The sequence below is a fragment of the Desmodus rotundus genome, chromosome X (assembly GCF_022682495.2).
Source record: "Desmodus rotundus isolate HL8 chromosome X, HLdesRot8A.1, whole genome shotgun sequence".
In the NCBI taxonomy this organism is placed as follows: Eukaryota; Metazoa; Chordata; class Mammalia; order Chiroptera; family Phyllostomidae; genus Desmodus; species Desmodus rotundus.
The window spans coordinates 72,426,791-72,438,857 of record NC_071400.1 but is presented as its reverse complement, the minus strand read 5'-3'; the positions used below and the strand labels follow the sequence as shown (position 1 = coordinate 72,438,857).

Sequence of the window (12,067 nt, the reverse complement as noted above, 5' to 3'; positions counted from 1 at the left end):
AGGCTGGTGCTTGATCCAATGAGCCACACCATCCAGGGTGGTATTTTTCTTTTTCTGACTGACTTATTTCACTTAGCATAATACCCTCTAGGGCCATCCATGTTGTTGCAAATGGTCAGATTTCATTCTTTTTTAAGACCAAGGAATATTACATTGTCTATATGTACCACTACCTTTTTATCCACTTGTCTATTGGTGGGTACTTGGGTGCTTCCATATCTTGGCTATTGTAAATAATGCTGCAATGAACATAGGGGTGCATATAACTTTTCAAATTGGTGTTTTGGGTTTCTTCAGATATATATGCAAAAGTGGAATTGTATGTCCTCTTTGGAGAAGTGTCCATCAGGAAGGACCAATGTTTTCATTAATAGCACTAATCACATCAATCACACAATGGCAAAAGCCTCCTGAGAATCAGGAAGTAAAATGCCTATAGACAGAGGTGGAATTTCTTATACATGCTACCCTTCTGAAAACTTAGTTATATGTGAGTTACATCTAAATGAATTTGAGGGGAAAACTGGTAAAACTCAGCTTGAAAAGGTGATTTCTCTGCAGTGAAGATTTTTTTTTTTTTTTTTTGCAAAGCAAGCAAGTGCCCAAGTAGTACCTAAAATTCTGGCTTCTGTACATGGTTTTATTAAAGGCAGGCTCATCTAGAGTAAAAAACCTCAGATGTAGAGATGACTCCAGGTGTTACCCACTTGATCCAGTCCTTCATTTCATAGATGAAGACTCTAGGTCTGTAGAAGAGACAACCACCACCTCCCAGATACCTCAAAACACACACCCAAGGACACACAAACACAGGAGATGCTGATGACAGCTAAAACCTGACCTCTGGAGCTCAAAGTGCAGCAGTGTTCATTCACTTCATACTCTTCTCCATTTCTTTTCCTTCCAAACAATCATCGTGGCTCAAGAATACCAAATACATTTTTTAATTCATATGAAACATGGTTGCTCATATTTTTAATATTCCTATCACATTTCCCAAGGTGTGTTCTGAAGGCTCACTATTCCTGAATCATACTCTACTACTAAAAGTTTCTATAAGTAAATTTAGGGAACACGCTACAATATCCCTCTCTTTAAAAATTTCAATGCATATTAGCAAATGTAAGGCTCTGAAAGGTCCTATGGAAAAGAGACTTGTTAGATTTCATTAAGACTAAGCCTCCCCTAAACTTCTTAGCATACAATCTTAAAAAAAATGGAACCAATATTCTTTGAGGCAAATTTTGGGAGAAGCTATCCTATAGCCTCATTAAAGACCTGGAGTATACATGTATATATAGAACTGAATTCAGCTCAGGACCCATCAAATAAACTTTCAACAAAAAGCACTGGTAACAACTAACTATACAATTGATTCTTAGGTGAAAAAATGTATTACAATGTATAAAGACAATAGACCCTACATAGTAAAAGAGTAAATTCTGACAAACCATTTTTATTCAACATTTGACAGAGTTTAAGGTAATTTAAAGATAAAAAGCAAAACGCAGGTTCTGATATAAAACATATTTATTACAGAAACTCAAAGAATTTCAAAGAACAAGATTGTGACACATTATAGGTAGACTACACACAAGCTACTGCTACTCCAAAGAACAAAGTCTTTTTTTTTAATATATTTATTGATTATGCTATTACAGTTGTCCCATTTCCCCCCCCACTCCACTCCATCCTGCCCACCCCCCTTCCTCCCACATTCCCCCCCCATAGTTCATGTCCATGGGTCATACTTATAAGTTCTTTGGCTTCTACATTTCCTACACTATTTTTACCCTCCCCCTGTCTATTTTCCACCTATCATCTATGCTACTTATTCTCTGTACCTTTACCCCCCTCTCCCCCTCCCACTCCCTTATTGACCACCCTCATGTTCTAGTTGTTTGCCTAGTTTGCTCTCGTTTTTGTTTTAGGTGTGGTCGTTAATAACTGTGAGTTTGCTGTCATTTTTACTGTTCCTATTTTTGATCTTCTTTTTCTTAGGTAACTCCCTTTAACATTTCATATAATAAGGGCTTGGTGATGATGAGCTTCTTTAACTTGACCTTATCTGAGAAGCACTTTATCTTCCCTTCCATTCTAAATGATAGCTTTGCTGGATACAGTAATCTTGGATGTAGGTCCTTGCGTTTAATCTTGGGTAATGTAATTATGATGTGCCTTGGTGTGTTCCTCTTTGGGTCCAGCTTCTTTGGGACTCTCTGAGCTTCCTGGACTTCCTGGAAGTCTATTTCCTTTGCCAGATCGGGGAAGTTCTCCATTATTTGTTCCAATAAGTTTTCAATTTTTTGTTCTTCCTCTTCTCCTTCTGGCACCCGTATAATTCGGATGTTGGAACGTTTCAAGGTGTCCTGGAGGTTCCTAAGCCTCTCCTCATTTTTCCAAGTTCTTGTTTCTTCATTCTTTTCTGGTTGGATGTTTGTTTCTTCCTTCTGGTCCATACCATTGATTTGAGTCCCAGTTTCCTTCTCATCACTATTGGTTCCCTGTACATTTTCCTTTGTTTCTCTTAGCATAGGCTTCATTTTTTCATCTGTTTTTCGAACAGATTCAACCAAGTCTGTGAGCATATTGATAACCAGTGCTTTGAACTGTGCATCCGATAGGTTGGCTATCTCTTCATTGCTTAGTTGTATTTTTTCAGGAGCTTTGAAGTGTTCTGTCATTTGGGCCATTTTTTTGTTTGTTTGTCTTGGCGCGTCTGTTACTTTAAGGGGCGGAGCCTTAGGTGTTCCCCAGGGCGGGGTAATGCTGGTCGCTGTGCTGTGACGCTGTATGTGGGGGAGGGGCCGAGTGGGAGCAATGGCGCCCGCCTCACTCTCCTCCGGATTTCAATCTTTCACTCCGATACCCACAATCAAACTGGGCCCCTCTGGTGCTGGTTCCCGAGTGGGTGGGCCTGTGCACACTCTAGGCCCCTGTGGGTCTCTCCAACAACCTCTCCTGTGAGGCTGGGAGTCTCTCCTGCTGCCGCCCCAACCCCCAGGGGCGCTTTCAATCAGAGGTTTGAGGCTTTATTTCCCCGAGCTGGAGCCCTGGGTTGCGCAGCGGTCTGCTTTGCTGCCCGCCGTTTGTCCGGTTTATCTGTGGGCGAATGTGGTGCCGCAAGGTGCTACCCGCCACTCTGCCTGCCCCGCTCTCCGCCACTCTGAGTCTGGCCCTCTGGGTTTATCTGTGCAAATGTGGGACCACAGGGTCTGCTAGTGCTCGGACTGCCTGCGCCATTTGTCCCACACTCCGCCAGTCTCAGTCCCGCCACAGCCACGCAAGTCCTCTCCACCCCGGTGCCCGTCTCCGCCCCTCCTACCAGTCTGGATGAATGTTTATTTTCTATTTCCTTGGTGTCGGTCCCCCTTGCTGTTCGATTCTCTGTCAGTTCTGGTTGTGCGAGGAGGCGCAGTGTGTCTACCTACGTCGCCATCTTGGTTCCCCCACTCAGAACAAATAGTCTTAAGATGGATGGTCTCCCTATGGTTTTGAGGAACAGTCTTTATGTTAAAGTGATAATATAGATTTGGTGGCAACCTGAAGTGATTATATAGGTTTTCTGCTAACCTGAAGGCAGCAGGGTTTGATGAGTTATGCTAAACAATTGGGATACCAATTTGTTAACTTTAATATCAAGCATGGAATTTCGGAATTTGATATAAAATGTACAATTGACTGTTGAACAATGTGGGTTTGAACTGCATGGGTCCACTGATACATGGATTGTTTTCAACGAATACTGTGAATGTACTTCTCTTCCTTATGATTTCATTAATCTTTTTTCTTTAGATTATTATATTGCATAAATACAGTATACAATACATATAACATACAAAATATATATTTACTGACTGATTGTGTTATCAGTTTTCCAGTCAACGGAATGCCATTAGGAGTTAAGTTTTGGGGGAGTCAAAGTTATACGCCAATTTTTTAAAAACACTAATTCAAAAGAACATAAGTACACTTACGTTCATTGCAGTGTTATTTACAATCACCAAGATATGGAAGCAGCCCAAGTGTCCATCAGTAGATGAGTGGCTAGAACAACTATGGGACATTTACACAATGGAATACTATTCAGCCATAAACAAGAAGAAAATTTTACCCTTTGCAACAGCATGGATGGGCCTGGATAATATTATGCTGAGTGGAAAAAGCCAGTCAGAGAAAGACAAATACCATATGATTTCACTCATATGTGGAATCTAATGGACAAACTGAACTAACAAGCAAAATACAGACAGACTCAGAGGTAGAGAACAGGTTGATGGCTATGGGTAGGGGTGGTTCGGGAGTGGAGGAATTGAGCAAAAAGGAAAAAGGACTCAGGGACATAGACAACAGTGTGGTAATTGTGGGGGCAGGGGAGTATAAGGGGGATAAATGGTAGTGGGAAAAATACAATAAAAAAGAAAAGTTTATTAAAAGAAAAAAGGTTTTTTAAAGAATTTTGAGAGAGAGGGCAAGGGAGAGGAACATCGATGTGCAAGAGAAACATCGATTGGTTGCCTCTCGTGTACATTCAACCAGGACCTGGCCCACAACCTAGGCATGTGCCCTGACCAGGACTTGAACTGGTGACCTTTTGGTTTGCGAGACTGTGCCCAACCCACTGAACTATACCAGTCAGGGCTATATGCCAATTTTTTAATTCAATGGGAGTTGGAGCCCCAACACCTGCATTATGCAAGGGTCAACTGTAATTATATACGTCTTTTTTTTGTTGTTCAAACAAAAAATTCTTTAATCAGGAAGTCTGATTAAGTTCAGTATTAACTCAAGCTCTCAAAAACTTATTGGGGAAAGCCAACACCTGCATCAGAGAAAAGCAGGCAGCTGCTGACAATTCTTTGGTGGAAAAGGATGTTGCATACTTATACAAACTGCCCCAGTGACTATCAAGTCCAAGTTTTGGTTTTCAAAAATAGGTTTCAAGATCGGCCAAAGAAACTATACACAGAACCCCAACGATACAAAAATTTAACAATGAAGTTTAAGGATATAGGAAAAACAAACTATGACAATACACACAAGTTATTTACTTAAAGACACTTTTCAATCCAAGAAAACTAAAATGGGGAGACCTCATGAATAGTAACACACGTAAAACAAGGGATAGTAGCACATGAAACAACCCTAGACATTTTCCATTGATTAAGGTGCAAAATGACAGCTTAGGACACTATTAACATGTAGCTTTTCTTCTGGTTGTTAGTCAATGTGTATAAAATTAGGTTAATTTTTTTTCTACTCAATTACCATCATTTCTCCCTCTTACCTTTTTCCTAATTTTCTCTAGCAACGTTTTTCCTTTGGTTTGACCAGCTATACTCAAAAGGTTTAGAACCTAAAGTAAGTATTAACTCTTAAATGGAACAGTACTTGAGAAATGCAATCCTAGAAAAGCCAAATTGTAACTGAAGTGGTCTGACAAAGTTAGGTAGCCATTCTCAATGTGACAATGTCCCCCATAGTAATCACTAGGTTAATAGCTTCTCTTATGGCTAGATCACATGACCCAGCATGATACTGGTATGCTCCCTGGTGAGGTACTGCAAAACTATGTACATAATCACCCACCCATTTAAGTCTCCAATAAAAACAAAGCATCATTTAAAACCATGTCAATAGAATAACTAAAAAATATTGCATTTTATTGGCCTGTTTTGCCCTTTGAAGTGGCTTAGAGTATTGTTTGTGACACAAAAGACACCAATAGTTAATAAGTTGCCATTCTAAGCTGCTTAGATTTCAGTGCTTCCCACTCTTCAAGCCTCAGAGCCTTTTTGACAGCAATACTGGTACTGTTCATTAGCATTGCTGCTGGCATGAGACCAGCACGCCCAGGGACTGGATTAACGTAACCAGCTTTCTTCTGGACTCCTTCAAAATCCACATCTCCAACCATCTTGGGCTTGGCAGTGATGGGACTTTCAAATCCACTCCTACCTTGACCCTATCTGCTGTGATCAGATTTGGATTGCCTGCCGTAGAAACCACATTATCTGCAAGAACTGTATGTTTTGTCAGTTGCTCTTTGAGAGTGCATTGATGAGATACTGAAATAGTGGCATTACCTCCAGGATGTTCACGCACCCCCATCTGTGTGTTGTGTCAATGTAACATTTTTTGACCTTCCAGCTACAACCACATTATTTCCCAGGGTTGGAATGCCAGTTTGCTTAATTGTTTTTCACTCATCCCATGTGGTAGTGAAATGTAAAATTTCACTGGTAGGTGAAATTTCATTTCATGTGGTAGTAACATGGAATACTAGCCCATATACATTCTCCTCACATTAATTACATGAAAACCATCAACATCCTTGTCTGGAAAAACAGCACTGCAGTTCCTTCTCTCATCAACGTACTCTGGAAAGACAGCTGAACAAGGAAGTCATCTTTATTGTCATTATTATTTAGTTTACTGATTGAATTCAATAGTTCTCCCTCTGAAATTGAAGCTGGTTGTCTCACTGTTGATTCTCACATAAGCAGTGGCCCTGGTTTTCCTGAGGGCATAGGAATAACTTGTAGGATTCTCACCAACCAGAACCATGCTCGGGAGTGACTGTTGGCTACTTGTTGCCACCCACTCTTCTACTTTCTGTTGCACTTCCTACTTGATCTGCTAGTCAAGTTTCCCTCAAAAAATGACAACAACTTTATTTGAAGTACTGAGAAGTGCAGGGACGATGGCAGAGGTGGCAGTTCTGTGTGAGCCTGAGCAGCCAGGTGGCCAATGTGGACACAAGAGAAGCAGTAGTCATGCCAATGCCTTGTGCGTTTTGGACTGCATACACCTTATATAATTTTTTTTCCAATTTTTAAATTACTTTATTGTTCAATTGCAGTTGTCTTCATTTCCTCCCCAAACCTCCACCCCACCGCAGCCAAACACACCTCCCTCTCGCATCTCCACCCTCCCCATTGGTTTTGTCCATGTGTCCTTTATAGTTGTTCCTGAAAACCCCTCTACCCACAATTCCCCCCCCGCCCCTCTGGCTATTGTTACATTGTTATTAACTTCAATGTCTCTGATTATATTTTGTTTGCTTTTTTCTTCTGTTGATTATGTTCCAGTTAAAGGTGAGATCATATGGTATTTGTCCCTCACTGCCTGGCTTATTTCACTTAGCATAAGGCTCTCCAGTTCCATCCATGCTGTCACAAAGGGTATAAGCTCCTTCTTTCTCTCTGCTGCATAAAACTCCATTGTGTAAATGTACCATTGTTTTTTGATCCACTCATTTGCTGATGGACACTTAGGTTGCTTCCAGTACTTGGCTATTGTAAATTGTGCTGCTATGAACATTGGGGTGCATAGGTTCTTTTGGATTGGTGTTTCAGGGCTCTTATGGTATAATCTCAGCAGTGGAATTGCTGGGTCAAAAGGCAGTTCCATTTTTAGTTTTCTGAGGAAATTCCATACTGTTTTCCACAGTGGCTGCACCAGTCTGCATTCCCACCAACAGTGCACTAGGGTTCCCTTTTCTCCACATCCTCTCCAACATTTGTTTGTGGATTTGTTTATGTTGGACACTCTGACTGGTGTGAGAGGGTACCTCATTGTGGTTTTAATTTGCATCTCTCTGATGGCTAGTGATGCTGAGCATCTTTTCATATATCTCTGGGCCCTCTGTATGTCTTCTTTGGAGAAGTGTCTGTTCAATTCCTTTGTCCAATTTTTAATTGGGTTGTTTGTCTTCCTGGAGTGGAATTGTGTGAGATCATTATATATTTTGGAGATCAGACCCTTGTCTGAGGTATCATTGGCAAATATGTTCTCCCATACTGTTGGTTCTCTTTTCATTTTAATGATGTTTTCTTTGGCCATGCAGAAGCTTGTTATTTTGATGATGTCCCATTTGTTCATTCTTTCCTTTATGTCCCTTGCTTTAGGGGACATGTCTGTGAGGATGTTGCTGCATGGAATGTCTGAGATTTCCCAGCCAATGTTTCCCTTTAGGACTTTTATGGTGTTACGACTTATATTTAAGTCTTTTATCCACCTTTTACTTTTGTGTATGGTGTAAGTTGGTGATCGAGTTTCATTTTTTGCATGTACTTGTCCAGATCTCCCAACACCGTTTGTTGAAGAGGCTATTTTTGCTCCATTTTATGCTCCTGCTTCCTTTGTCAAATATTAATTGACCGTAGAGACTTGGGTTTAATTCTGGGTTCTCTTTTCTGTTCCATTGGTCTATATGCCTGTTTTTATGCCAGTACCAGGCTGTTTTGATTACAGTGGCCTTGTAATACAGTTTGATATCAGGTATTGTGATCCCTCCTGCTTTGTTCTTCTTTCTTAAAAGTACTACAGCTATTCAGGGTCATTTATGGTTCCATATAAATTTCTGAAATGTTTATTCTCTATCTGTGAAATATGCCATTGGTACTTTAATGGGGATTGTATTGAATCTATAAGTCACTTTGGGCAGTATAGTGATTTTGATGATGTTAATTCTTACAATCCATGAGCATGGTACATGCTTCCATTTGTTTGTGTCTTCCTTAATTTCTTTCTTCAATGTTGTGTAGTTTTCTGAGTACAGGTCTTTTACCTCCTTGTTAAGGTTTATTCCCAGGTACTTTATTTTTCTTGTTGCTATATCAAATGGGATTTTTCCCCTGATTTTTCTTTCTGATGTTTCATAGTTCATAGAAAAGAATGCCTTTGATTTCTGAGTATTGACTTTGTATCCTGCTGTTTTGCCAAATTCATTTATTAGGTCAAGTAGTTTTTTGGTGGAGTCTATAGGATTTTCCATGTACACTATCATGTCAACTGCAAACAGTGATAGTTTCGTTTCCTCCTTTCCAATGCCTTTGGATTTCTTTTTCTTGTCTGATTGCTGTGGCTAGGACTTCCAATACTATGTTGAATAGGAGTGGTGAGACAGGGCTTCCTTGTCTTGTTCCTGATCTTAGTGGGAAAGCTCTAAGTTTTTGTCCATTGAGTATGATGTTGGCTATAGGTCTCTCATAAATAGCCTTTATTATGTTGAGGAATGCTCCCTCTATTTCTACTTTGCTGAATGTTTTTATCATAAATGGGTGCTGTACCTTATCAAACGCTCTTTCTGCATCTGTTGATATGATCATGTGGTTTTTGTCTTTGCTTTTCTCTATGTGCTGTATTATGTTTATTGATTTGCGAATATTGTACATCCTTGCATCCCTGGGATGAATCCCACTTGATCGTGGTGTATGGTCTTTTTAATGTATTGCTGGATGCAGTTTGCCAATATTTTGTTGAAGACTTTTGCATCTATGTTCATCAGTGATATTGGCCTGAAGTTTTTTTTTTCTTTGTTATGTCTTTATCTGATTTTGGGATTAGGATGATGCTGACTTCATAAAATGAGTTTGGGAGTCTTCCATCTTCTTGAATATTTTGAAATAATCTGTAGAGGATGGGGGTTAACTCTCCCTTAAATACTCTGTAGAATTCTCCTGTGTAAACATTGTAAATATATAGGCACCAAACATAGGAGCACCCAAATACATAAAGAAAATCTTGGAGGACTTCAAGAAAGATATTGACAGCAACACAATTATAGTAGGGGATTTCAACATCCCACTGTCAAAGATGGACAGATCTTCCAAAGAAAATATCAACAAAGATATTGTGGCATTGAACAACGCCCTAGATGAAATGGACTTAGCTGATATATAGATAGACTTTCATCCCAAAGAAGCAAAATACACATTCTTTTCAAATGCACATGGAACATTTTCAAAGATAGACCACATGATAGGACACAAAACAAGCCTCAATAAGTTCAAGAAAATTGAAATCATATCAAGCATTTTCTCTGACCACAAGGCACTGAAACTAGAAACAAATCTCAAGAAAACCCCCCCAAAATACTCAAAAAAAAAAAAAAAACAGACTGAATAGCATGCTATTAAACAATGAATGGGTCAAGAATGAGATTAGGGAAGAAATCAAAAACTTTCTGGAAACAAATGAAAATGAACTCACAACAATCCAAAACCTATGGGACACAGTGAAGGCAGTCTTGAGTGGGAAGTTCATAGCAATACAGGCCTCACTAAAAAGAACAGAAACATCTCAAATAAACAACCTAACCCTACACCTACAAGAACTAGAGGAACAACAACAAAGACAGCCCAGAGCAAGTACAAGGAAGGAAACAACCAACATCAGAGCAGAATTAAATGACATAGAGATTAAAAGCACAATTCTAAGGATCAATGTATCCAGAAGCTGGTTCTTTGAAAAGATAAACAAAATCGACAAGCCTTTAAGCAGTCTCATCAAGAAAAAGAGAAAGGGGACCGAAATAAACACAATGAGAAATGAAAGAGGAGACACTACAACTGATACCACAGAAATACAAAGGATTGTAAGAAATTACTATGAAGAACTATATGCCAAGAAATGTGAAAACCTAGATGAAATGGACAAATTTCTAGAAACATATAACCTTCCAAAACTCAATGAAGCAGCAGAAAGACTGAACAGACCAGTAACACCTGATGAAATTGAAACAGTAATCAAAAAGCTTCCAACCACAAAAGCCCTGGACCACCCTATATGATTTGAAATGTTCCATCTACTAATACTAGCTACAACGGCAAACTATACGAAATTAGTTGTAAATGTTTCCAGACTTTCATCGGTTGTACACTAGATGTCAGGAGCAATTAAATAAATACTCCCACTCTTAAACACACCCACCTACTTCTTCCAGAACATCTATCAATGCTAATTAAACTTTGCCCAGAAGATTTAGAAAATAATCTGGATTTCTGAAGGGACTGTAACTCACATGACCAGTGAGGGAATCCTGCATCTTCTTTTTTGGAATAAAATATTTATTTTTAAAATATATTTTATTGATTATGATATTACAGTTGTCCCATTTCTCCCCCGTTATTCCCCTCAGCCCTGCACAACCCCTCCTACCCACATTCCCTCCCCCTTTTAGTTCCTGTCCAAGGGTCATATATATATAAGTTCTTTGGCTTCTACATTTCCTATACTATTCTTAACCTCCCCCTCTCTACCTTCTACCTACCATTTATGCTACTTATTCTCTGCATCTTTTCTCCCTCTCTCCTCACCCACTCCCCCACTGATAACCCTCCCTGTGATCTCCATTTCTGTGATTCTATTCCTGTTCTAGGTGTTTGCTTAGTTTGTTTTTTCAATTCAGTTGTTAATAAGTGTGAGTTTGTTGTCATTTTACTATTCATAGTTTTGATCTTCTTTTTCTTAGATAAGTCCCTTTAACATTCATATAGTAAGGGCTGGGTGATGAGGAATTCCTTTAACTTGACCTTATCTGGGAAGAACTTTCTCTGCCCTTCCATTCTAAATGATAGCTTTGCTGGATAATCTCGGATGTAAGTCCTTGCCTTTCATGACTTTGAATACTTCTTTCCAGCCCATTCATGCCTGCAAGGTTTCTTTTTAGAGATCAGCTGATAGTCTTATGGGCACACCTTTGTAGGTAACCTCTCCTTTTCTCTTGCAGGTTTTAAGATTCTCTCCTTATCTTTAATCTTGGGTAATGTAATTATCATGTGCCTGGGTGTGTTCCTCCTTGGGCCCAACTTCTTTGGGACTCTGTGAACTTCCTGAACTTCCTGAAAGTATATTTCCTTTTCCAGACTGGGGAAGTTCTCCTTGATTTATTTAAGTAAGTTTTCAATTTCTTTTGTTTTGTTTTTTCTTTTTAATTAATTTATTTTTATTCAGTTACAATTGTCTGCACTTCCTCCCCCTCCCTCCACCCCACCCCAGCCAGTCCCACCTCCCTCCCCCACCTCTACCTTCCCCCTTGATTTTGTCCTTGTGTCCTTTATAGTAGGTCCTATAGACCCCTCTCCCCACTATCCCCTCCCCACTCCCCTCTGCCTATTGTTGAACTGGTGGGCTTTATGCTAAATGAAATAAGCCAGGGCGTGAGGGACAAATACCATATGATTTCACCTTTAACTGGAACATAATCAACAAAAGAAGAAAGCAAACAAAATATAACCAGAGACATTGAAATTAAGAACATTGTAACAATTTCTTGCTCTTC

At 39.6% G+C, this 12,067-nt stretch overlaps 1 protein-coding gene and 1 pseudogene across 10 annotated transcripts in view; both read right to left on the bottom strand.

The window, feature by feature from the left end:
* Window positions 1–12,067, bottom strand: part of CASK (calcium/calmodulin dependent serine protein kinase) — a 439,221-nt gene that overhangs the window by 370,410 nt on the left and 56,744 nt on the right. The gene's annotated exons all lie outside the window — the stretch shown is intronic.
* LOC112322464 (bifunctional methylenetetrahydrofolate dehydrogenase/cyclohydrolase, mitochondrial-like) lies at window positions 5,289–6,778 on the bottom strand (annotated as a pseudogene).